At 37.1% G+C, this 23,574-nt stretch overlaps 1 long non-coding RNA gene across 1 annotated transcript in view; it reads right to left on the reverse strand.

The window, feature by feature from the left end:
* The window catches only part of LOC109026931 (uncharacterized), a 31,764-nt gene extending 11,002 nt beyond the window's left edge, over positions 1-20,762 (reverse strand). Inside the window, exons 1-3 of the long non-coding RNA XR_010133950.1 lie at positions 20,527-20,762; positions 5,460-5,582; positions 523-623 (exon numbers count right to left, since the gene is read on the reverse strand). This is a non-coding gene — a long non-coding RNA (uncharacterized lncRNA). The remainder of the gene's footprint in view (positions 1-522; positions 624-5,459; positions 5,583-20,526) is intronic.
* Between the last annotated feature and the right edge of the window lie 2,812 nt (positions 20,763-23,574).

Below are 23,574 nucleotides of genomic sequence, written 5' to 3' on the forward strand. Positions count from 1 at the left end.
ATTTTTCCATAAACGAAATGGCATTTTAATATAAAAATGGTTAAGATAGGCTGGGCATCACCATGCCTGTAATCACACCTGTAATACCAGTACTTTGGGAGGCTGAGGCAGATGGATCACAAGGTCAAGAGATGGAGACCATCCTGGCCAACATGGTGAAACCATGTCTCTACTGAAAATACAAAAATTAGCTGGGTGTGGTGGTATGTGCCTGTAGTCCCAGCTACTTGGGAGGCTGAGGCAGGAGAATTGCTTGAACCCAGGAGGTGGAGGTTGCAGTGAGCTGAGATCATGCCGCTGCACTCCAGCCTGGCGACAAAGCAAGACTCTGTCTCAAAAAAAAAAAAAAAAAAAAAAGGTAAGATAACAATCTCATAAAAGAAACCATCCTTTAAATTTAAAAAAGTATCGATTTAATAAAAAATTATTTTGCCACCATTTTTCTTATTTTTGCCTTAGGTGAAAATTTTGTCACTCTAATTTTATTCAGACTTCAAGTTCGCAAGAAAATTCCAATCCTACCTGATAACTTAAAATAAGAATATATCAATTCACTGAATGTGAAGTAGGCCACTTGTTTTTGGAGAGAACTCTGTACACCAGCTGAGATTAAGTCCAGGTCTCTATCAGCAAATTAAGACAAAGAATGGAAATAATTAGGGCAATTACTCTCTCCAAAGTGTCAAGTGATATTAGAACTATTTCTATGTATTCAAAGCTATAACCTAAGAACCTTGAAAAGTGTCTTGTACAAAAAGGCTTTTTATTAGGAAATAATTCTAGACTCATAAAATTGCAAAAATACTACAGATAGTTCCTGTATATCCTTCACCAACTTCCCGGAATGCTAACATCTTATATAACCATAGTAGTTATCAAAATTAAGAAATTAACCTTGGTATAATTCTATGAAGTAAACTACAGATCTTATTCAAATTTAACAGTTTTCCCCCTAATGTCCTTTTTCTATTCAAGGATCCAATCCAGGATCCTGCAAAGCATTTGTTATGGCTCCTTAGTCTCTACCACCTGTGACAGTTCCTTACTCTTACCTTGTCTATCATGACTTGAGACTTTTGAAGAGTACTAGCCAGCTTTTTGTAGAATGCCCCTCAGTTTGGGATTCTTTGTTTTCTCATTATTAAACTGAGGTAATGCATTATTGGGAAAAGTACTGCAGAAATGATATTGTATCCTTTTCAGTGCATCACGTGAGCAGGTATGTGATGCCAATGTCACACTACTGGTGATATTAATCTTTTTTCTTTTATTGTGGTAAAGAACTTATAAAATGTACCATGTTAGCCATTTTTAAGTATGTTAGCCATTTTTTTTTTTTTTTTTTTTTTGAGACGGAGTCTCGCTCTGTCGCCCAGGCTGGAGTGCAGTGGCGCGATCTCGGCTCACTGCAAGCTCCGCCTCCTGGGTTCACGCCATTCTCCTGCCTCAGCCTCCCAGTAGCTGGGATTACAGGCGCCCGCCACCACGCCCAGCTAATTTTTTGTGTTTTTAGTAGAGACGGGGTTTCACCGTGTTAGCCAGGATGGTCTTGATCTCCTGACCTCGTGATCCACCCGCCTCGGCCTTATGTTAGCCATTTTAAAGTAATGTTAAGGTGATGTTAATTTTGATCGCTTGGTTAACATAATCTCTGCCATGTTTCTCTACCATAAAGTTACTTTTTTCTCTTTGTAATTAATAAACACTTAGGGGATATACTTTGAAACTATGCAAATATGACGTTTCTGCTTAAACCAATTTTAGTATCCATTGCTAGATATTTCCTGTGGCAATTAATATTGTGGCATTCTAATGGTGATTTTCTATTTCTCTATTTCCTTTTACATTAATTAAAATTCTTCTGGAAGGAAAACTTGTTACTTTCCCCCCCACTTATTTAGTTAGTTATTTCTTTACATAAGGATACCTGGATATCTCCTCTATTATTTGGGTTACAAACTAATCCTATCATTTACTTTGTTGTTCAGCAAACTCTTTTATCTGAGATGAAGAGCAGATTTTTAAGACTGGAATTATCCATATAGAATACATTTTTATCAAAATTAGTATTTCTTTGTAACTCTACATGTTAGATTATTTTAAACAATCATAAAGGAACCCCATTAAGGTTTATGCATAAAGTTTTAACTTTAAATGAAAATTATACAACATAATTTTAAATTAGTCATACATTTTAAAATAGATATAAACTGAAAATTTTAAAATTTGTTGTGCAGACATGTTTATATAGTTTAAGCTATATATACCTGAGATACTATTTAAAAATAGACTTATATGCTGAAATTAGACTTACAGATATACAAAAAATGGAATTGGTCTGTCTGATATTATGTAATTCTCCTAAAAATAAAGAATTTCTTTATCATGTTTGTGCATTTTGTGTTGTTTTCCATTTAGGGATGAATTTGTCTTATTCTTGGAAGCATAATTCATTCATATGATTATCCCATATAAATAGCTATTTTCTGTAGAGTTTAATATCTTCAAAGTATGTGACTAAGTGGACATTCATTCTTCAACCAAAAGTTTGACTTCATTTTCAAATATGTGTAACACTTTTAAAAAACATTATTAAAGTATTTGTTGTGTTTATATAACACTGAAACAGGCCGGGCATGGTGGCTCACGCCTGTAATCCCAACACTTTGGGAGGCCAAGGTGGGGAGATCACCTGAGGTCAGGAGTTCGAGACCAGCCTGGCCAACGCGGTGGAAACCCCTCTCTACTAAAAATACAAAAATTAGCCAGGCATGGTGGCTCACACCTGTAGTCCCAGCTACTTGGGAGGCTGAGGCACGAGAATTGCTTGAACCCAGGAGGCAGAGATTGCAGTGAGCTCACATCATGCCACTGCACTCTAGCCTGGGCAACAGAGTAAGACTCAGTCTCAAAAAAATAAACAAAAAAACCCCCAAAAACAAACAAACAAAAAAACCACTGAAACAGAATGTGAAAAAGTGAAAGTAACAAAAGTTTTCTGGTCAAGCTGGTGAAGTAAGTTTATGCTTCTGTGTACCACGCTCTGCTCTAAATACAGCAGTAACAGGTAAAAATTAAAAATTAAAAAAAAATGCGGCTGGGCGTGGTGGCTTGCACCTGTAATCCCAGAAGGCCAAGGCAGGCGGATCACCTGAGGTCAGGAGTTCGAGACCAGCCTGACTAATATGATGAAACCCCGTCTCTACTAAAAATACAAAAATTAGCCAGGTGTGGTGGCATGAACCTGTAATCCCAGCTACTTGGGAGGCTGAGACAGGAGAATCGCTTGAACCCAGGAGGCGGAGGTTGCAGTGAGCCGAGATCAGGCCATTGCACTCCAGCCTGGGCAACAAGAGCTAAACTCTGTCCCCCCCACTACCCGCCCCCGGCCAAAAAAAAAAAAAAATGCAAGGCCAGGCACGGTGGCTCATGCCTGTAATCCCAGCACTTTGGGAAGCTGAGGTGGGTGGCCAAGGTCAGGAGTTCGAGACCAGCTTGGCCAACATGGCAAAACCCTGTCTCTACTAAAAAATACAAAAATTAGCTGGGTGTGGTGGCATGCACCTGTAATCCCACCTACTCAGGAGGCTAAGGCATAAGAATCGCTTGAAGCCAGGAGGCAGAGGTTGCAGTGAGCCGAGATTACACCACTGCACTCCAGCCTGGGCGACAGAGTGAGACTCCAACTCAAAAAAAAAAAAAAAAAAAAAAACCAAAAAAAAGGAAAACCAGAAATGGAACAGACATAAAATGGTAAGTGGGGATAAAATCCTTGGATTTCCAAGCTATCAGGATGGGAAGTTGGCATAGGCTACCATTGGTTTGGCTCTTATGGGCTCTCAGGAACAAAATGTTCACCATGAAAAATGGAGAATAAAAGCCAGTGTCATTGGTTAGAGCCAAGAGGTAGGATGGGTCAAGGAAGGTTGAAAAGCCATTGCCAAAAAATTCCTGAAGCTATACATTATGGTATGTTGCAGGCCTATGAAGGCTGGAGGACACAGAAACAACATCCAGAATATGTACTGGGCTCTGTAGCCAACAGACTTAATGTAGTCTTCTGTACTATTTCCAGTACCTTGCTGGGTCAGAAGCCCAAATCATTACTATACAACCTGATTCTAGACCATGTCCAGGGTCTAGGAAATGGACATAAGAAGAGAAAGGAATGAAAAGGAAGACATTTTCAAAAAGTGTCATTCAAAATAAAACTGTTTAAGATGCTTGCAGAGATGAATTTAGAAGTTATACCCACCAAAGATAGTAAGTTATGAAATAAAAAAAAGACTGAAATAAAGTAAGAATGGATCCATATAAATATAGCCAACCAGAAATTTTAGAAATGAAACTTATTAATTGTAATAAAACCTCAATAGATAGTATAAACTTCAATCTGGAAGCTAATGAAGACTAAATTAGTAAATTGGTATGTAACTATGGAATTATATATGGACACATGGATATTTACTCTATTATTTAGGTTATAATTCAATTCTATCATTTATTTTGTTGTTCAGTAAACCCTTTCAACAACCCTTATTTTGTTGTTCAGTAAACCCTGTTTGTTCAGAACAACCCTTTGTTGTTCAGTAAACCCTTTTATCTGAGATAAAGGAAGATTTTTAAGATCTGCCCAATAACAGAACAAAAAGATACAAATTACGAAAGAGTATTTAAAGATGTTATCTACTGTGATAAACCACACTGAAACTTAAAGGCATAGAACAGACATATTATGCTCATGGACTCCATGGATCAGGGATTCAGATAAGACCCAATGGGGAGGAATTGTCTCTGCTCTGTGATGCCTGAGGCCTCAGGTAGAAAGGCTCAAAGGCTGGGAGTGACATAGTGGCAGCGAGCTAGTATCATTTGGAGGTGACCTCTCTTCCATGATTGATGCTGAAAGTGAACCATAATACCTGTCTATGTGGCCTGGGCTTCTTTAAAACATGGTAGCTGGGTTACAACAGCAAGTATCACTTTCACCATGCTTTCCATTGGTCAAGAGCAGTCACAGAGACCAAATTCAAGATAAGGGGACATATGTCCTACCTCTTGAATAAAGGAGTGGTAAAGAATTTGGAGAAAAGGTTTTAAAGCTGCCACAGGAGACACGGAAGACAGATGGAAAAACTCTAACATAGGTCCCAGAGACACTCCAGAAGAAGAATTGAGGAAATGGCAGAGAAGAGACATATATTGATTCTGGTTCTTGCCAAGACGGTAGAGTAGCATGGGTTACAGATACTACAAGAGCAGTCATGGAGGAACCATACATTGAAACATTATAGAACTTATGCGGTTGGGTGGTTGGCTTATGCCTGTAAGTCTAGCACTCTGGGAGGCCGAGGCAGGTGGATCACATGAGGCCAGAAGTTCGAGACCAGCCTGGCCAACGTGGCAAAACGTCATCTCTACTAAAAATACAAAAATTAGCCAGGTGTGGTGGTACATACCTGTAATCCCAGCTACTCAGGAGGCTGAGGTATGAGAATCACTTGAACCCGGGAGGTGGAGGTTGCAGTGAGCTGAGCTGAGACTGTGCCACTGCATTCCAGTGTAGGTGACAGAGAAAGACTCTGTTTCAAAAAAGAGAGAGAGAGAGAGAGACAGAGAACTTAGGAACTTAGGAAATAATGAAAAAACCCTAAGAAGCTTTTGAGGAGGATGGAGTCTGTTTAATACTGGTGTGTTAAGGCTTAGTGGTGGCCGCAGCCTGGGAAGGAGGGTAAGCCATCATGTTTGTGGTATGATATATTTAAAATAAATCTCCTATTCCCACCTTTGGACAGTAATTTCCTGCCTTCTCACTGGAAGTAAGTGGCAACGGTTCAGACTGCGGGTATAGTTTTCATCATGGGTAACAGTCAAGGCAATTTAAAAAATCTGCTTGGGTCAAAATTTATATTAATTAACTGTATACTGACTAGCCTTGGACATTCACCCTCCCCTTCCCCTCACCTCAAATCCCATTGTTGGTGAATTATAATTTACAGTAACTCTTTCATGTAATGCTTTTTTCTGGAAAAAGGTGAATGGAAGGTAAAATCCAAACCTGAAGAATTGTTTGATTAGGCGGCTATGAGACAGTAGTGATTAACTGGAATTCCCTGGCATTTAGGAAATTCCACCATAGACTGCACCCTCTCCATTCTTCTCTATCTCATCTTGGTTGACAAGGACTAGATCTGGTCCATGTCTCTTCTTCATACACATTATCAGAAAGAATAGCTGATAATATTGGCTCAAAATAAGTAGGTATATTTGAAAGTAAACCTACTTAGGTATAGTAGGTATATTTGAAAACATACGTACTTAAAAAGCAAAATAAACTTATACTGTTAATATCAGAACTGAGATATCATTACTGTAGAACCAAGAATTTAAAAGTAAGCATAATAAACTTATGAAAATAAGCTATACAAAAGAAGAACTATAAATAGTTTAAAGAATAAGGTGAAAATAGTATGCATAAAACTATAATTATTGAAGCAAAGTATATAATAGATGAGATAATAGAAAGGATATAGCTGAAGAACTACTTAGTGAGTTAGAAGATCACATTGAAAAATTCTCTCAGAAGGAAGTAGGGAAAGAAAAATAATTAGAAGATATATAATTAAAGTTAAGAGATATAGAGGCTAAAAGAAGTAGCAATGCACAAAAATTGGTGTCCCAGAAGAACAGAAATATAAAAATGGAGATAATGGTTTTTGAAGAAATTACAGAAACAAATGTCTAAGAATTAAAGAATAATGAAAGAAGGCCTCTGATTGGAAGGCTTGCAGAGTAGTAAACAAGACAAAGCCATGCCTAGACAAATTGTGGTGAAATTTATGAATAATAATGACAAAGAGAAAGAACACATTACATAAAATGAAACAAGATGAAACTGACAACAGACTTCTCACTAGCAACACTGGATGCAAGCAATACATGGTATTGGTTCTTGGAAAAGACTAAAAAAATAGAAAAAAAAAGCTGATGGCTGTGTGCCATTAACATCCAAGAGAACTACTGGGAAATTTCAGGGCTATGTGGCAAATACTCAGCCAATTTATAGTGTGGATATTTTCAGACATATGTTATTTTTCTTACACTTCTTCATGTGAAGGATGCTAGAGGAAAATTTCCTAGAACTGGTCATGTTGTCACTGCTTGCCTTATGCTGGAGCACTTCCTGAAACACATTTCACCTCTTTAAGGATCATAATCCCAGCATTCTGGGATCAAAGGAAAAATGCCTTGCAGATATTACACAAATAAATAAGACATAGGTAAGAAAAAGAAAGTTAGCATGGGTCTTAATAAGTTAGTAGTAACCACCAGAAAAATATAAATAGAATGCATGACTTTCCAGTTAGCAGAACAAAATCTTATCTAGCCAATAGGAATCAGGAAAGGGGTTAAAAACAATAAAGAAATATTGAAATGTGATGGCAGAGATATGTGCTAAAATAACAGTAACTAAAATAAACATACATAAGCTCACCCATCAGGAGTTAGAGAATTTCAGTTTGAATTAAAAATCAAGCCCTAGAAATGTGGAGCTTATAAGAAACAGATTCACGACTGTTGTTATAAAGAAAGGTTAAATGTAAATGGATGAGAAAAGAATTACATCCAAATATTAACCCAATAAAATATGGAATAATTTTAATAATATAAAAGACAAGTACAAAAAGAAATATAAATCAATAAGATATAATGATCATGAAAATATATACACTCAGTAATGGAGCCTCAAGATACATAAAAGAATACCCAAAAATGCTGAAAGAAATAGATAATCAGCAACTAACATGGAATTTTTAATACACTACGTTGAGAAACATCAAAGATAAGTAAAATTAAGGAACATTTGAAAATCATAATTGATGTACAGCAATATATTAAGAAATAATTCATCACAAGAACAAAAAATACATTCTTTTTGAGCACACAATAGAATGATCTTAAAAAATGGCTGAATACTAGTCTAGAAAGAAAGTGTCAAGAAATCTAGGTAAATCAAAGCAGATATATCTATCAAAATGCAAAAATATTTTTAAATAATTACCAAAAAATTTCTTTAAACATATCCTATTTTACTGAAACCTAAATAGCAAATTATTAAGTAATATTTGAGTTAAAGAGGAAATCTTAAAGAAAAGTACAATGTTCTTGGAACTTAACAACAGTGAAAATATAACTGGTCCACATTTTTGGGGCAGAGAAAAAGTAGAATTTAGATGGAAGTTTTTTATTTTAAATGCATGTGTCAGAAAAAAAAAGAAATATTTAAAGCAAATGAGTTCAAACATTTTTAAAAAGCAATAAGCAAACTCAAAGAGGAAAGCGGATGTAATAAAGGGCAGAAATCAATTAAAGTATAAATAAAGAATAGAGTGGCCAGGCGCGGTGGCTCACGCCTGTAATCCCAGCACTTTGGGGTGAGGAGATGGAGACCATCCTGGCTAAGGAGGTCAGGAGATGGAGACCATCCTGGCTAACACGGTGAAACCCCGTCTCTACTAAACATACAAAGAAAATTAGCCGGGCGTGGTGGCGGGTACCTGTAGTCCCAGCTACTCAAGAGGCTGAGGCACGAGAATGGCATGAACCCGGGAGCGGAGGTTGCAGTGAGCCGAGATTGCGCCACTGCACTCCAGCCTGGGGGACAGAGCAAGACTCCGGCTCAAAAAAAAAAAAAAGAATAGAAATTAGCCAAAGCAAATGAACTTATTTTGAAATATGTATATATATTTCAAATGTAATATATGTTATATTATATATGTATATATAAAATAGATTATCTATGTATATATAAAGTATAATTATATATGTATATATAAAACAGAAAAATTAGAGGAAAGCTGTCCAAAAAAGGAAAAGGTACAATAACTTAAAACACAGAATAAAAAAGAAGTAACTATAAAGACTATAGTAAATAAATAAGATGAGTGAAAAACTAAGTGCTTAGATAAATTTATATGAAAATAGAAATGACAAATTGGTACAAATGTCATAAAATTTTTGAATAGATAATAATTATTAAAATAATGGAAATGGTAATCACAGACCTGACACCCCCCAAAAAAAGAACTAGTCTGGATGGTTTTATAGTTTATCAAACTTCCAATAAACTGTTAATAGCAATAGAAAAAAATAAAGTTGAACACATATATAATAGATATATATGGAAACATTTATCTTTAAAAAGACTATATATCAAAAGTCTACTGTAAACATTATACTTAACGAGGAAACCTTAGAAACAGTCTCAATAAGATTAGGATGAAGAAAGGAATACCTACCAGAACCACTACTTCTCAGCAGAGTAAACAGACCCTGGCCACTACTACAAAACTTGAAAAAGGCTTAAGCAGTATAAGGTGTAGAAGAGACAAGATAAAAGCATTGGTATTTGCAGATGAAATAATCATCTATGAAGAAAAATCACTAAAATCTAGCACCTTTGCTAAAGTCATCTTTCTGAAGACTTTATCAAGGGTCCTACATATGGTATCAACCAACGGGGGAAAAAAGTGTTCCTCCATACCATAATAACCAACTAGAAAATACTATATAGGAAATGATTAAACAACAGCCAAAAAGTACATATTATAAAGCGAAAAGATTTATATATTTACTTCAATATTTATGATTTCTGCTCAAAGATGGGCAAAATAAAAAAATAAGAGGCAGATGGCATAATGCAGAAAATATTTCCAATGTCTAAAACCAACAAAAGATTGACATTTAGAACTCACAAAGAACCCATGCAAATAAATATTTAAAAGATAGTCAATGCTATAGAAAATAGAAAAGAGCATAGGAAGAAATGCCCAAACTCATGAGTAATCACATACATACAAATTAAAAATAAAATCACTTTTATATTCAGCAAAATGAAAAAGAAATACAAAGCTAGAAAATAGCAAGTGTTGGCAAGGATGTGAGGTAATGACAACTTATACACATCTGAAGGAAATAGCTACTAGTACAGTAACTTTGGAAAGCATTCTAGAGGTATTTAATGAAAATAAATGTATGTATTTATCCAGATTCTGTATAAATATATCAAAGAACTTCTTACACTGATTTGTAAGGAAACATATACAATGAGTCTATCATGGCCTTGTTTGTAATAGCTGGGTACTGAGTTAAATGTAGCTGTCCAACAACAGGAAAAATAAAGAGTAAAATGGTAATGGTAATGTACACTATTGAATGTCACACAGAGGTCATACGCAACAAACTTGATGTTCAAAAACAATGTGACTAGATCTCAAAAACACAATTCGAGTTTTGTAAAAAGCTAGAAATGGAATAAGAAACTTAAAATGAGTACCCGCATATTGACCATATTTTACAGGGACAAAAACAACAAAGCAATATTTTGTAAGCATAAACATACATATTTAAAGACACATATTAAACATATAGGCTAAGTATGTAAATAGAGAAACAGGAGTGCTGAAAGTTAGGGGAAAATGAAGTAATAAAATAAGGGGATTCCTGCACAGACCAAAGTTGATAATGTACTCTAAACTAAGAAATACAATTAACCATCTGCATCTGGGATTAAAAAGAAAAAGAATGTGTTACTTCCAAACAAGTGGAATAAAAAAGAAAGAAAACTTAATCCAGTAAAAAGCAGGAAAGTAGAGAAAAAGCCCCAGAAGATCGAAATTACAAAACAATATTAGAAAAATAAATCCAAATTTATCAGTAATCACAATAAGGACAAACAGTTTGTTTTATGTATGTATGTATGTATGTATGTATGTATGTATGTATGTATGTATGTATTTATAGAGAAATGGTCTTTTTATGTTCCCCAAGCTGGTCTTGACCTCCTGGCCTCAAGCAATACTCAGTCTCCCAAGTTCATTTATGAAAAGACAAAAATATCACATTGGATTAAAAATAATACAGCTAAATGCTTTTTACAAATGACATAACTAAAACTTTAAAACACTGTTTATCAGTTTTCTGCTTACTGTTTTAAAAAACTACTACAAATGTAGCAGCTTAAAACACCACATATGTATTATCTTACAGTTATGTAGGTCAGAAGTCTGACACAAGTCTCACAGGTCTAAAAACGTATCTGCAATACTACATTCCTTTCTGGAGGTTTTAGAAAAGAGTCTCTTTACTTGCTTTTCCAGCTTCTGGAGACCTCCTTCCTTCATCTTCAAAGCCACGAATGTTGCATCTCTCTACACCTTTCTTTCATATTCACATATCCACCTCACTCTGTCCCTTTCCTCTCTAGCCTCTCTTCCAATCTTAATGACCCTTGGGATTACATTGCACCTAGAAGGACAATTTAGGAAAATCTCCCTATTTTAAGGTCAGTTGATTAGTAACCTTAATTCCATGCACAACCTTAATTCCCTTTGCCATGTAACATAACATTCACAAGGTCCAAGGATTAGGATGGAGATGTCTTTGAGGGCTATTATTCTGCCCATCACCCAGTAAAATGAAAGCAAAGACATGGAAAACATACATGTACAATACTAAATATGAATACCAGTTATCAGAATATCAATATCTGAAAACCTGTATGAATATCAGAAAAAAAGTCCTAATGGCAAAAAGCATTATAGGACAATTCTGCAACTGAATGTATCTAATATAACCTCAAAATTTATAAAGCAAACAGCATTTTTTTTTGAGATGCTGTCTTGCTCTGTTGCCCAGGCTGGAGTGCAGTGGGGCCATCTTGGCTCACTGCAACCTCCACCTCCCAGGTTCAAGGGATTCTCCTGCCTCAGCCTCCTCAGTAACTGGGATTACAGGTGCTCGCCACCACACCTGGCTAATTTTTGCATTTTTAGTAGAGATGGGGTTTTGCCGTGTTAGTCAGGCTGGTCTCGAACTTCTGACCACAGGTGATCCATCCAACTCAGCCTCCTAAAGTGCTGGGATTATAGGTGTTAAGCCACTGCGCCTGGCAAACAGATTTAAAATAAAAATTGGTGAGTCCATAATCGTATGTGGGGTTTTAAACATACCTGTTCCTGTATTTGATAGATGAACCAAACAGAAAATAGCTAGGAAATCCAAATTTGGATTTGAAGAATTCAAGGAATGGGCTTGATCTAAAAGATACATATAGGGAGAGAACCCTATGCTCTATAGTTTAAATATCCCCATTATTTTAAAATACACATAAAATTTTTAAATAAGATGACAACATATTAGATCATAAATCTAACAGACACCAATAATTTATATTATAAGGACAACATCTTTTTTTTCTTTCTTTCTTTTCTTTTTTTTTTGAGACAAAGTCTCACTCTGTCACCCAGGCTGGAGTTCAGTGGCGCGATCTTAACTCACTGCAACCTCCACTTCCTGGGTTCAAGTGATTCTCCTGCCTCAGCCTCTCGAGTAGCTGGGATTACAGGCATGCACCAGGACACCCGGCTATTTTTAGTAGAGACGGGGTTTCACCATGTTGGCCAGGCTGGTCTCGAACTCCTGACCTCAAGTAATCCGCCTGCCTCGGCCTTCCAAAGTGTCAGGATTACAGATGTGAGCCATCACACCCGGCAAAGGTAACATCTTTTGACCTCAATTTAATTAAACTGGAAATCAATAATTAAAAATCATAAACCCCCCCATGTAAAGTTTTAAAGCTTAAACTTGAAGAAAATAGTTTATAATGAAAATCTGAAAATATTTCCTGAGTGATAATGAAAATGCTACATACCAAAACTTGGAGGATGCAACTAAAGTGCTACTTAGAAATACGTACTGTTAAATGCTTATATTATAAAGGAATCTTTATATAAGTAATCATGGCTGAAGCAGGGCTTATGCCTGTAATTCCAACACTTTGGGAGGCTGAGGAGGGCAGATGGCTTGAGCCCAGGAGTTCGAGACTAGCCTGAACAACATGGCAGATCTCTGGCTCTACAAAAGGTATGAAAATTATCCAGGCATGGTGGTGCATGTCTATAGTACCAGCTGTTCTGGAGGCTAAGGTGGGAGGATGGAGTGAGTCCAGGAGGTTAAGGCTGCAGCAAGTTGTGATCATGCCATTGCACTCCAGACTAGGTGACAGAGGAAGACCCTGTCTCAAAAAAAAAAAAAAAGATAATTATCTGATTGAGAAAAGAAAAAAAGGCATAAGTAAATAATATTTGGCATAGACAAAACTAAAGATATAGCAGAGATTGGCCTGGGCACAGTGGCTCATGCCTTTAATCCCAGCACTTTGGGAGGCTGAGGCGGGCAGATCATGAGGTCAGGAGTTCGAGACCAGCCTGGCCAACATGGTGAAACCCCATCTCTACTAAAAGTACAAAAATTAGCTGAGCATGGTGGTGCGTGCCTGTAATCCCAGCTACTCAGGAGGCTGAGGTAGGAAAATCACTTGAAACCAGAAGGCAGAGGTTGTAGTGAGCTGAGATGGCGCCATTGCACTCCAGCCTGGTTAACAAGAGTGAAACTCTGTCTCTCAAAAAAAAAAAAAAAAAAAAAAAGATATAGCAGAGATTAACAATTCAAAAGAAAAACCTATGAACAACTCTATGAGAATGAATATCCTGGAAAAACTGGTTGAAGAAAAATAGTAAAATTGAATAGACTTAATCCAATTAAAATAATTGAATCAGTAGTTAAGTATGTACCACACACATTTCCAGGGAGGAGAGTGGGCTCAAAAGGTTTCTGTCTTTTTTTTTTTTTTTTTTTAAAGACAGAGTCTCACTCTCATCCAGGCTGGAGACAGTGGTGCCATCTCGGCTCACTGCAACCTCCGCCTCCCGGGTTCAAACAATTCTCCTGCCTCAGCCTCCTGAGTAGCTGGGATTACAGGCACATGCCACCAGGCCTGGCTAATTTTTTTTGTATTTTTAGTAGAGACAGGGTTTCACCATGTGGGCCAGGCTGGTCTTGAACTCAAGTGATCCACCTGCCTCAGCTTCCCAAAGTGCTGGGATTACAGGCATGAACCACCATACCCAGCCTCAAAAGATTTCTCCAGCAAGGTGTGGTAGCTCACCCTGTAATCCCAGCACTTTGGGAGGCCAAGGTGGGAGGATTGTTTGCGGTTAGGAGTTCAAGACTTGCCTGGGCTGCACAGTGAGACTCCCTATCTCTACAAAAAAAAATTTTTTTTGATTAGCCAGGTATGGTGGTGCACACCTGTAGTCCTAGCTGTCCAACACGGTGAAACCCCATCTCTACTAAAAATACAGAAATTAGCCAGGTATGAAGGTGTGCACCTGTAATCCCAGCTACTCAGGAGGTTGAGGCACAAGAATCACTTGAACCCGGGAGGTGGAGGTTGCAGTGAGCCGAGATCACACCACTGCACTCCAGCCTGGGCAACAGAGCCAGACCCTGTCTCAAAAATAAAAATAAAAATAATAAAAATAAAAGTTGTATCATTTATAATAGTATTCAAAATACAAAGGTCCTGGGAATAACACTAGTAAAAGATGTGTGGCCTCCAAAAATAAAAATGTAAAACATTATTTAAAAATTGTATCATTTATAATAGTATTCAAAATATGAAGGATCCTGGGAATACTAGTAAAAGATGTGTGTGGCTTCCAAAAATAAAAATGTAAAACTTTTTAAAGAAAATTTAAAATTCTTGAATAAGTTGAGACATATAACACATGTAAGGATTAAAGACTTGATATCAATTCTCCCTGAATTTATCTATAGATTCTGTGCTGTCACAATCAAATCCCAACAGGTATTTTTGTTGTTGGTGGTGGTGGTCACATGTTGTCATGTTCAACAAGACTAAATTACACTAAATACTTGGAAATGCAAAGGACCAATAGCCAAGGCACCCTTGAATATGAAGAACAAAGTGAGAGGACTTGCCATTCCAAATATAAAAGTTTATTTAAATAAAGCTGCAGTAATTAATACAGTGTGGTACTGGTGGAGGAATAGAAAAATGAACTAATTAAGAGCCCCTAAAATAAACTAACATACATATGGACAGAGAGCACAGCTACGGGGAAAAGGCAGCATTCCCTTAAATGGGTGCTGGGACAATTAAGTATCTATATAAAAAATAAAATTTGGGTTCCTAATTCATACCATACAAAAGAATCAATTTTAGGCTATTTAGAAATCTGAAAGTGGGAAACAAAATGCAAACACTTAGAAGATAATATTGGACATCTATTCATGACTTTGGGGAAGAATGTTTCAAACAGGACACAAAAGCACAAATCAAGGAAAAGACTGATAAATTTCACTACCTTAAAAGTAAAAACTAGTCATCACAGAACACCATAAAAAGAGTGAAAAGAAAAGCCTCAGTTTGGAAAATGATATTTGTACCATGTATAAACCACAAAGTTCTAGTATTCAAAGCCTATAAATGGTATCTACAAATCAATAATAAAAAGGCACACAACCTAATAAAAAGCGTCAAAACTCTTAAAGAGGAAATCCAAGTGGTGTGGTTGATAAACATATGAAAGTTCTCAAATTCTTTAGTAACAGGAAAATGCATATTTTAACCAACGTGAACTACACACCCGGATTGGCAGCTATTAAAATAACAAGGGTTACAGAGCACATGAAACAAAAGCAGCTCTCATGCACTGCTAGTGTAAGTGTAAACTGGCTGAAAACAAAAATAAAAACACAGGAACACAGTCTGGCTTCATCTCATCAAGAAGAAATGCAGATATAATACTGTAATTAAACTTCTAGATGGAGCACCTCTGAAACTGAGTAGATGTCAACAAGATGAAATATATAAGGATATCTGAGCCAGGTGCAGGGGCTCACGCCTATAAACACTGTGGGAGAACAAGGCAGGAGGATCGCTTGAGGCCAGGAGTTCAAAACCAGCCTGGGCAATATAGGAAGACCCTGTCAGAAAGAAAAGAAAGGGAGGGAGGGAGGGAAGAAAGGAAGGAAGGAAGGAAGGAAGGGGAAAAAGAGGGAGAAAGAAAGAGAGAAAAAAGAAAGAGAGAAAAGAAAAAGAGAAAAGAAAGAAAAACGAGAGAAGGATAAGAAAAGGAAAAGAAAAGAAAAGAAAGAAAGGAAGGAAAGAAGGAAGGGAGGGAGGGAGGGAGGGAAGGAGGGAGGGAAAATCCAGGCATAGCAGTGCATGCCTATAGTCCTAGCTACTTAGGAGTCTGAGTTGGGAGGATTGCTTGAGCCCAAGAGGTCCAGGCTGCAGTGAGTTATGATTGCACTGATGCACTCCAGCCTGGGCAAGAGTGAGACCCGGTCTCAATATATATATATATATTATCTCTTTGTAAAGGGGGAAATAATATATTTTCAGGAGCCTTGAATACATCAACGTTTTATTTTCTAAAAGACCTGGAACAAGTAAAGCAGACATTAAAATTTCACAAAGCTGAACGGTGGTTAGGCTAGTCATTGTTATATTATTTTCTCTATGTATTTTATGTTTTTTTAAAAAACTCTACCAACACAATCAGTTTTACGGACATTTTCTTGACTTGACTGAAATAAGGTTTTTTGACATTGCCTACAGGTTTCCCAACAGCCAGATTTCTTAGTCAAAATGCTTGCCTGTTAAAAAAAAAAAAAGTACTTTAAAATAAAACAAATTTAAGTTGGAAACTTTTAAATTGAGTAACTTTAAGTGATTTATGCATAGAACCTTTTATGTGTGGCCAACAGAGGTACCATTGTAGGAACTATGGCTTTCTGCATTAATGTGAAATGATCATAGAATGAATCACTCCTCACTCAATTTTAATTAAATCAAAAATTACATAAAAAATGCAAAGTTTTAAAATCCACCTTATAAGCAAAATAATTTAATTTTAAAACTATAATAAACCCTAGAACTCATCTATACTATATTGGATCTAAGGAACCTTTTCAGGTATTCACTGAGAATTCCTCTCCAGGGTTAAATAAATGTACTGATGTCACCTATTAACCTCAAACTGAAATTATACTGATTGATCTGAATTTAATCGCATCTCTTTGAACACACTGATCATGAGTTATTAGGGAATTCATCCATCTGCTAAATCTTATCATTTCAATTTAAAGTGCACACTAAGTGAACTTGCTCACATTTCACTAATTTCAATGAACTCTCTGGGATTACTGGACAGGAGAAAGAAGAAATCCTATCAAAGGCTAATTCGTTCCTTAAATTTCACACACAGGTCTTATGAAATAATTGTATATTTTCTTCCAAAGGCCCACATAGAAAAAAATACATAAATCCAGCAGTCTATCAATAAATCCACTGAATTCACAGTAAACTACATAAACACACTGACATCTGTTAAGTTGCCAAATGCAATTTACATCATTTAAAAGTCACCCAGGATCTCAGTTTTAAGAATTAAATATTACTTGTAAAACATGCCATAGTGTTAATGTGTAGGATTCACTGACCTATATGTAAATGCAATATGCTTTCAGTACAAAATTTTGTGTGAATTTGATCCTAATTGCCAGAGATTTGATTGATCTAATTATACATAAATTTGAAAGGAATTTGAAAATTTAGTCTTGAAAATAAAATCCACAAATATACATTGCCACCTCTAAACAGTCACTAAATACATGAGGAACCATAAAGGAACTTCTAATTTCCCTCTAAAATTAACTTTCCCTGAACTTGCTATTTATATAAACAAATAGAAAAATAAAATTTAATACAAATAGAGAAAAAATGTCTTGCAAAACATCCAAATTTGAACTCAATGAAGTACTAGGACTTCAGTGACATTTGGTTGAAGCCTTTGCACTACCAGTGAACCCCGTAAAAACACATTTTCTCTAGTGCGTATACAAATTGGAGTTTCCCTTCTTCCTGACATTTCAGTTAACACTGCACTTCTTTGACCTCAAAATAGTTTCAGAGTGAAATATCCCTTGGCCTTAGGAGAATATGAGAAAAGCCTATTCCTAAACATTAAACTTAATTAGAATTCATTGCTCCCTTAGTAAATAAGCAGACTTCTTTTTTAATCAAATGAGCTCTCAGAGAACTCAATATAAAACCTCTTAACGTATTAGTCAATTGGACTTTCATTGACCTCTCAACATTTATAAATTGGGCTTCCATTCACCCCCCTTTTTTTCCTAGAAAAATCATAAAAAATACCACTATTGTGAATTTCAAGATGGTATTTTTACAAACACAAGAAAGCCTCATAATACTTTAAGGCCAATGGGGTGGCTCACCCTGTAATCCCAGCAGTTTGGGAGGCCTAGGTGGGTGGATCCCTTGAGAACAAGAGTTGGGGAACAGAGCGAGACCATGTCTCAAATTAATAAAAAAAATTTTTTGGAACAACTAAGCGGTAATAGAAAACCCCAGAACACTCAAAAGGCACACAGTCACAAATCTGTTTAATTAGATTATGCTTCATAAGCCCTGCAAAATCTTAAAAACCTCTATTTTGCTTCCAAATAAAACCTTTATTCATCTCACATAACAAGATATGAAGGAAAAAATTCAACTGATCTTCAATTGAATATTTGTCAATCTTAAATTGTGACTGACAAGGTGGCTTGAATTTTTTCTCTATATATTTGCATATTCAGTATGTGTGGCTTTATACAAGGGAAAACAGCAATACAATTTGAATAAGTAACGGAATAAAGGAACAGAAGAAGAAATTATACTGAACAGAATGTCAACATGCTTAATTAAACGTGCTGTTTTTGTCCAAATATACCTGGATTCTCTTCCATGAATTTACATTTAAGTAATCAATACACACCAAGTATTATGCTAGTATCTGGAGAACCTGAAACGTATTTTACTTGACCAAATCTGAACCCTGATTATGTTTAATTAGGAGAGAGAAGTGGCACTGTCAGACAATACCTCATGTTAAAAAAAAAATCAGCTCTAGAAAAAAGATGATTCTGAATTTACTTTAAGTAGGTATTTATTTTTAAATTGCTATTTCAATTTCTTGCTTTGGATGTCTTTTTAATATGGTCCTTTACATAATCTACCTAGTGAATTGCACCTATTCAGAAATATTTAATCTGCTTTTATCTTCAGTGTTAATAATTCTTACTCTACTATACTATTCTGCACTTCGTATTCACTAAATAAACTTGAATTAACTCCAACTTGTGTTGATTTATACAGTTCAATTGTAGCTATTTGTACTTGCTTCTTTATGGAAGACCATCTATATAAACAAATATATACACACAAATACTTTTGTAAATAAAACCCACCCTACTTCCTAAAATACCTTCTGATTGTGATATTATAGTGTATAGTTTAGGGGAAAATTATCTTGTTTTTATCTTAATAATCCAGTTTCCCTTTGTACATGGTTACATTCACTGGTGAGTTGCCAACTGAGCACTTTTTGTGTACTCAGTCACCTGACCTTACTCTATGCTGAAAATGGAGAAAGAATCAATGCAAAGTAGAAAACTGGGAGAAGCAGAGAGAATCCAAAAGAGAATGAAAAGCTGAGGAAAGAGTAGTTTGCTCTACCTACGCAAACTACTTTCCATAATTATTACTCAGAAAAATAATTTTCTGTACCAGCAGTTCAGCAAGTACACCTTCTTGAAAGTTTTCTGTTAAAACTTTCAATTAACCTGAACCAGCCTCAGGATAATTCTTCCTAGACGCTCCAGCCTGTCTGTTCAAACTACCCAGATTTACTCTTACTTTTTTCTCCAACCTGTGCCTATGCAGACAAACGCACCAGTTCTCAACATCTGGTTTTTTACCTTGCTGCTCCATATCACATGAAACACACGTAATACTTCCACTTCAGAAGCCAGAATTAGTATACTTTCAGATGTAACTAGCACAATCAGCCCACGTATAGTTACTAACCTACCCTTGCAAAGTAACCTACAGAAATAAATTAACTAGGTTGTGTAATTTCCTAACTCGTAGTATTTTAATTCCATTCAGAAAACTGCCTCAAATTACACTTTATATATGGAAGGAGGACTCCATTCTCAAATGTATGCATTTTAAAACGATCTTTATGCCACTTGAAGTTTAATCCCTATTCATGCCTTTTTTTTTTCTTAACATGATCAAAACGCTGTGATTCCAGCAAGCGAAAGAGCATTCAGATCAGCTGATGAGTGCACTGCAAAACAGTCGCAGGTATCCCATCCCCAGAATGTGCCAGAAATAGTAAAGAAATGTTCCAGCGGGGCGCGGTGCTCATGCCTGTAATCCCAGCACTTTGGGAGGCCGAGGCGGCCGGATCACAAGGTCAAGAGATCCAGATCATTCTGGCCAACATGGTGAAACCTCATCTCTACTAAAAATACAAAAATTAGCTGGGCGTGGTGGCGCCCGCCTGTAGGTAATCCCAGCTACTCGGGAGACTGAAACAGGAGAATCACTTGAACCCAGGAGGCGGGGGATGCAGTGAGCCGAGATCGCGCCGCTGCACTCCAGCCTGGCGCCAGAGCGAGACTCCATCTCGAAAAAAAAGAATAATTAGAAGAAATGTTCCAGCCTAAAGGGCGGAAAAATCCTAATAAAATCTTCACAAATCCCTTTTCCTCCTTTTCATCCTCTTTCAGTTCGACTTTGCTTACACAAGAAACAGCTGCCTCCCCTTGCGGAAGTCGGAAGCCAAGCGCATTTCAAAACAGCTTCTGTGGCCGCAATTTTTCTCAGGCTCTTACAGAATAGATTTCAAAACAGTTTTAATTAATTCAATAAAAAGATCAGCTAAACTTAGGTATCAATTGGTCGCTCAGTTAGTACAGTACGCAGAAAGACAAGAAAGTCCGCGGACTGCGCTAAGACCGAGACTACCTGAAGTCGCTGTGGCTAGCACTTCCGGTACCGGCCCTAAAAGCGGTCCTACCAGAAGGAAGAGGAAGTGAGTCCAGTAGACTGCCCAGGATTCCTAGAGTAGCTCCTTATAGAACAGGCTTTCTCTCCTGGATGTATAATTTAGGAGATGGGAATTTTTACAGCCTCCGAAATTACGCGTCGGCTCCAACAGATGTCTAACTGTGCGGACGAGGGTGACAGCCAGTGTTTTTTTGTTTGTTTGTTTGTTTGTTTGTTTTGGGACAGGGTCTCGCTCTGTCTCCCAGGCTGGAGTGCAGTTGTGCGATCTCGGCTCCCTGCAGCCTCCGCCTCTTGGGTTCAAACGGTTCTCCTGCCTCAACCTCCCGAGTAGCTGGGATTAAAGGCGCCCGCCACCACGGCCCGGCTAATTTTTGTATTTTTAGTAGAGACGGGGTTTCACCCTGTTGGTCAGGCTGGTCTCGAACTCCCGACCTCAGGTGATCCACCCGCCTCAGCCTCCCAAAGTGCTGGGATTACAGGCGTGAGCCACCGCGCCCGGCCTCCAGGCTTCTTGACTGCCATTAGTTGCAGCAACTCTGAAATGAGAATGAAAACCTTTATGAATTTAATACATGCTAGCACTGTATTTCTTCCTTTAATTTGAAGGTGACTCAAAAAAGCTCTTTTCCTACTAGCGTGGAAAATTCACATTGCAAGGAGCTACTTCCCTTTTCTGGTCCCAAGTACTATTTCCCCCTTTAGGAAGTTAGGAACAAATTTGGTCCTCACTGAAAATCTGGATGGGGGAATGTATATATTAAGACTTCATTGTCGGCCGGCAGTGGCTCACGCCTATAATCCCAGCACTTTGGGAGTCGGAGGCGGGTGGAACATGAGGTCAGGAGTTCAAGACCAGCCTGGCCAAGATGGTGAAACCCTGCCTCTACTAAAACTACAAAAATTAGCTGGGTGCGGTGGCAGGTGCCTGTAATCCCAACTACTTGGGAAACTAAGGCAGGAGAATTGCTTGAGCTCGGGGGGCAGAGGTTGCAGTAAGCTGAGATCACGCCACTGCACTCCAGCCTGGGCGGCAAAGTGAGGCTCTGTCTCAAAACAACAACAACAACAAAAAAAGACTTCAGTGTTTAGAGAAATCCACTATATTGTGCATGCTGTTCTCTCTGCATGAATTGCTGTTTCGCTCCTTCTTTGCCTATCTATCCTTGCCATTTATTCAGGGAAGCCTTTTTTGACTGCTCTGACTGGATAAAAATCTATTATAGGTTTTTATAGGTTCTCAGAGCCACCAGATCACTTATTTGTAGTATGTAGCCAAATTTCAGTCTTTCATCCATTTGTGGGATTATTTGATTAAAGTATTTCTTCCCCATCAGATCATGCTTCCTGAGGGTAGGGATAGTGTTTGGTTTTACTTACAGTTTGTATTCCTCAGAGATGATCTCAGTTTCTTGGAGTAGACCCTCAATACAATTTTGTTAAATAAATGGATGTTAGTAAACACTGAAATTTCTACAGGGAGACCAGAGACTATGAGTATAGATTATTGCAAAACCTAAATAGGGTTGAAAATGAGTTTGTAAATAAAAATTCAGAAGTAGGAAAGTGATACTCTTTATCAGATCTCTGTGGACCATATTTCTATAAATAAAATATAGTCTTTTTATCAGTTAATATCCAAGTCTGAGACTGAACTATGGTGATATTTAAATGAAAGAGGAAATAAATAAGGAATAAATAAGAGTCCCTGTCATCCAATTACTAAAAGTCTGGTGGGAGGATGTTAGTCGGCTTCATTCAACACAACCTGCCTTTCATTCCAAAATTCATATTCCTTGGGAAAAATAGCAGAGTATTGTTCAGAACATGCTTGTCACATTATACTCCAGTAATCTTTATTATTTTGGGAAGGAAAAAATATGAATGTCACATCAGATTTAGTCACTTAACAAATAAAGGAACCATTATGCTCCATGGAATACCATGCTGTCATGGCGCTTATAGTATCCTGGGAAAGACTATGTATCTAACATATATACATATGTGTGTAGAGATATATACCCTACTAGTGGAGTCAGAGAAGGCCTCATTGAGAGAGCTGGCATTTAAACTAGAATGCAAAGGAAAGCAAGGGCTAACCAACATGGGGATACAGAGAGAACATCACACGAAAAAAAAAGGAAGACTAGAAGGAATTTGGAAATCTTGGAGAATAGATAGGTCAGTGTGGCTGGAAGTCACTTATTAAGGAGAGGACTTTTAAAAATGAAGCCAGAAAAGTAGGCAGGGGCTGGGTCATTGCCAGATCTTTTAGTCCATACTGAGGATTTTAAACTTTGTTATTGAAGCAATGAAAAATCACTGCAGATATTTCAGCTGCAGAGTGACAGAATTTTACTTTGATTTTTACAGGGTCATTCTGACTGGTCTATGGAGAACTGGCTGAGTGGGTTTGAAAAAGACAAGAGACATATTTATAAGAGTCCAGTGAGCAAATGAAGATATTCCAGGTAAGGGTGTTGTAAGTGGGTGCAAATAGAAATGGAATAATTTGTCATAATAATTTGAAGAGAAAATACACCAAACTTGATGATGGGTTAGACAGGGCGGTGAAAGAGATGGAGATGTCAAAGATACTTCTGATTACCATCTTCAGAAGCCTAAAGATCTTCCTTTTTACGCTTTAGAAATTGAATCCTTCGTTCTCCCCTCAAAAGTGGCAAAACATATGACATTCATTATGATAGTACAGTATGGAAGGTGCATCCTGAATCTTGAAAGAATCTACCATATATGGGTTCCTCAAGAAACTTAGGTCATAGCAG

Source organism: Gorilla gorilla, chromosome 4, assembly GCF_029281585.2.
Source record: "Gorilla gorilla gorilla isolate KB3781 chromosome 4, NHGRI_mGorGor1-v2.1_pri, whole genome shotgun sequence".
In the NCBI taxonomy this organism is placed as follows: Eukaryota; Metazoa; Chordata; class Mammalia; order Primates; family Hominidae; genus Gorilla; species Gorilla gorilla.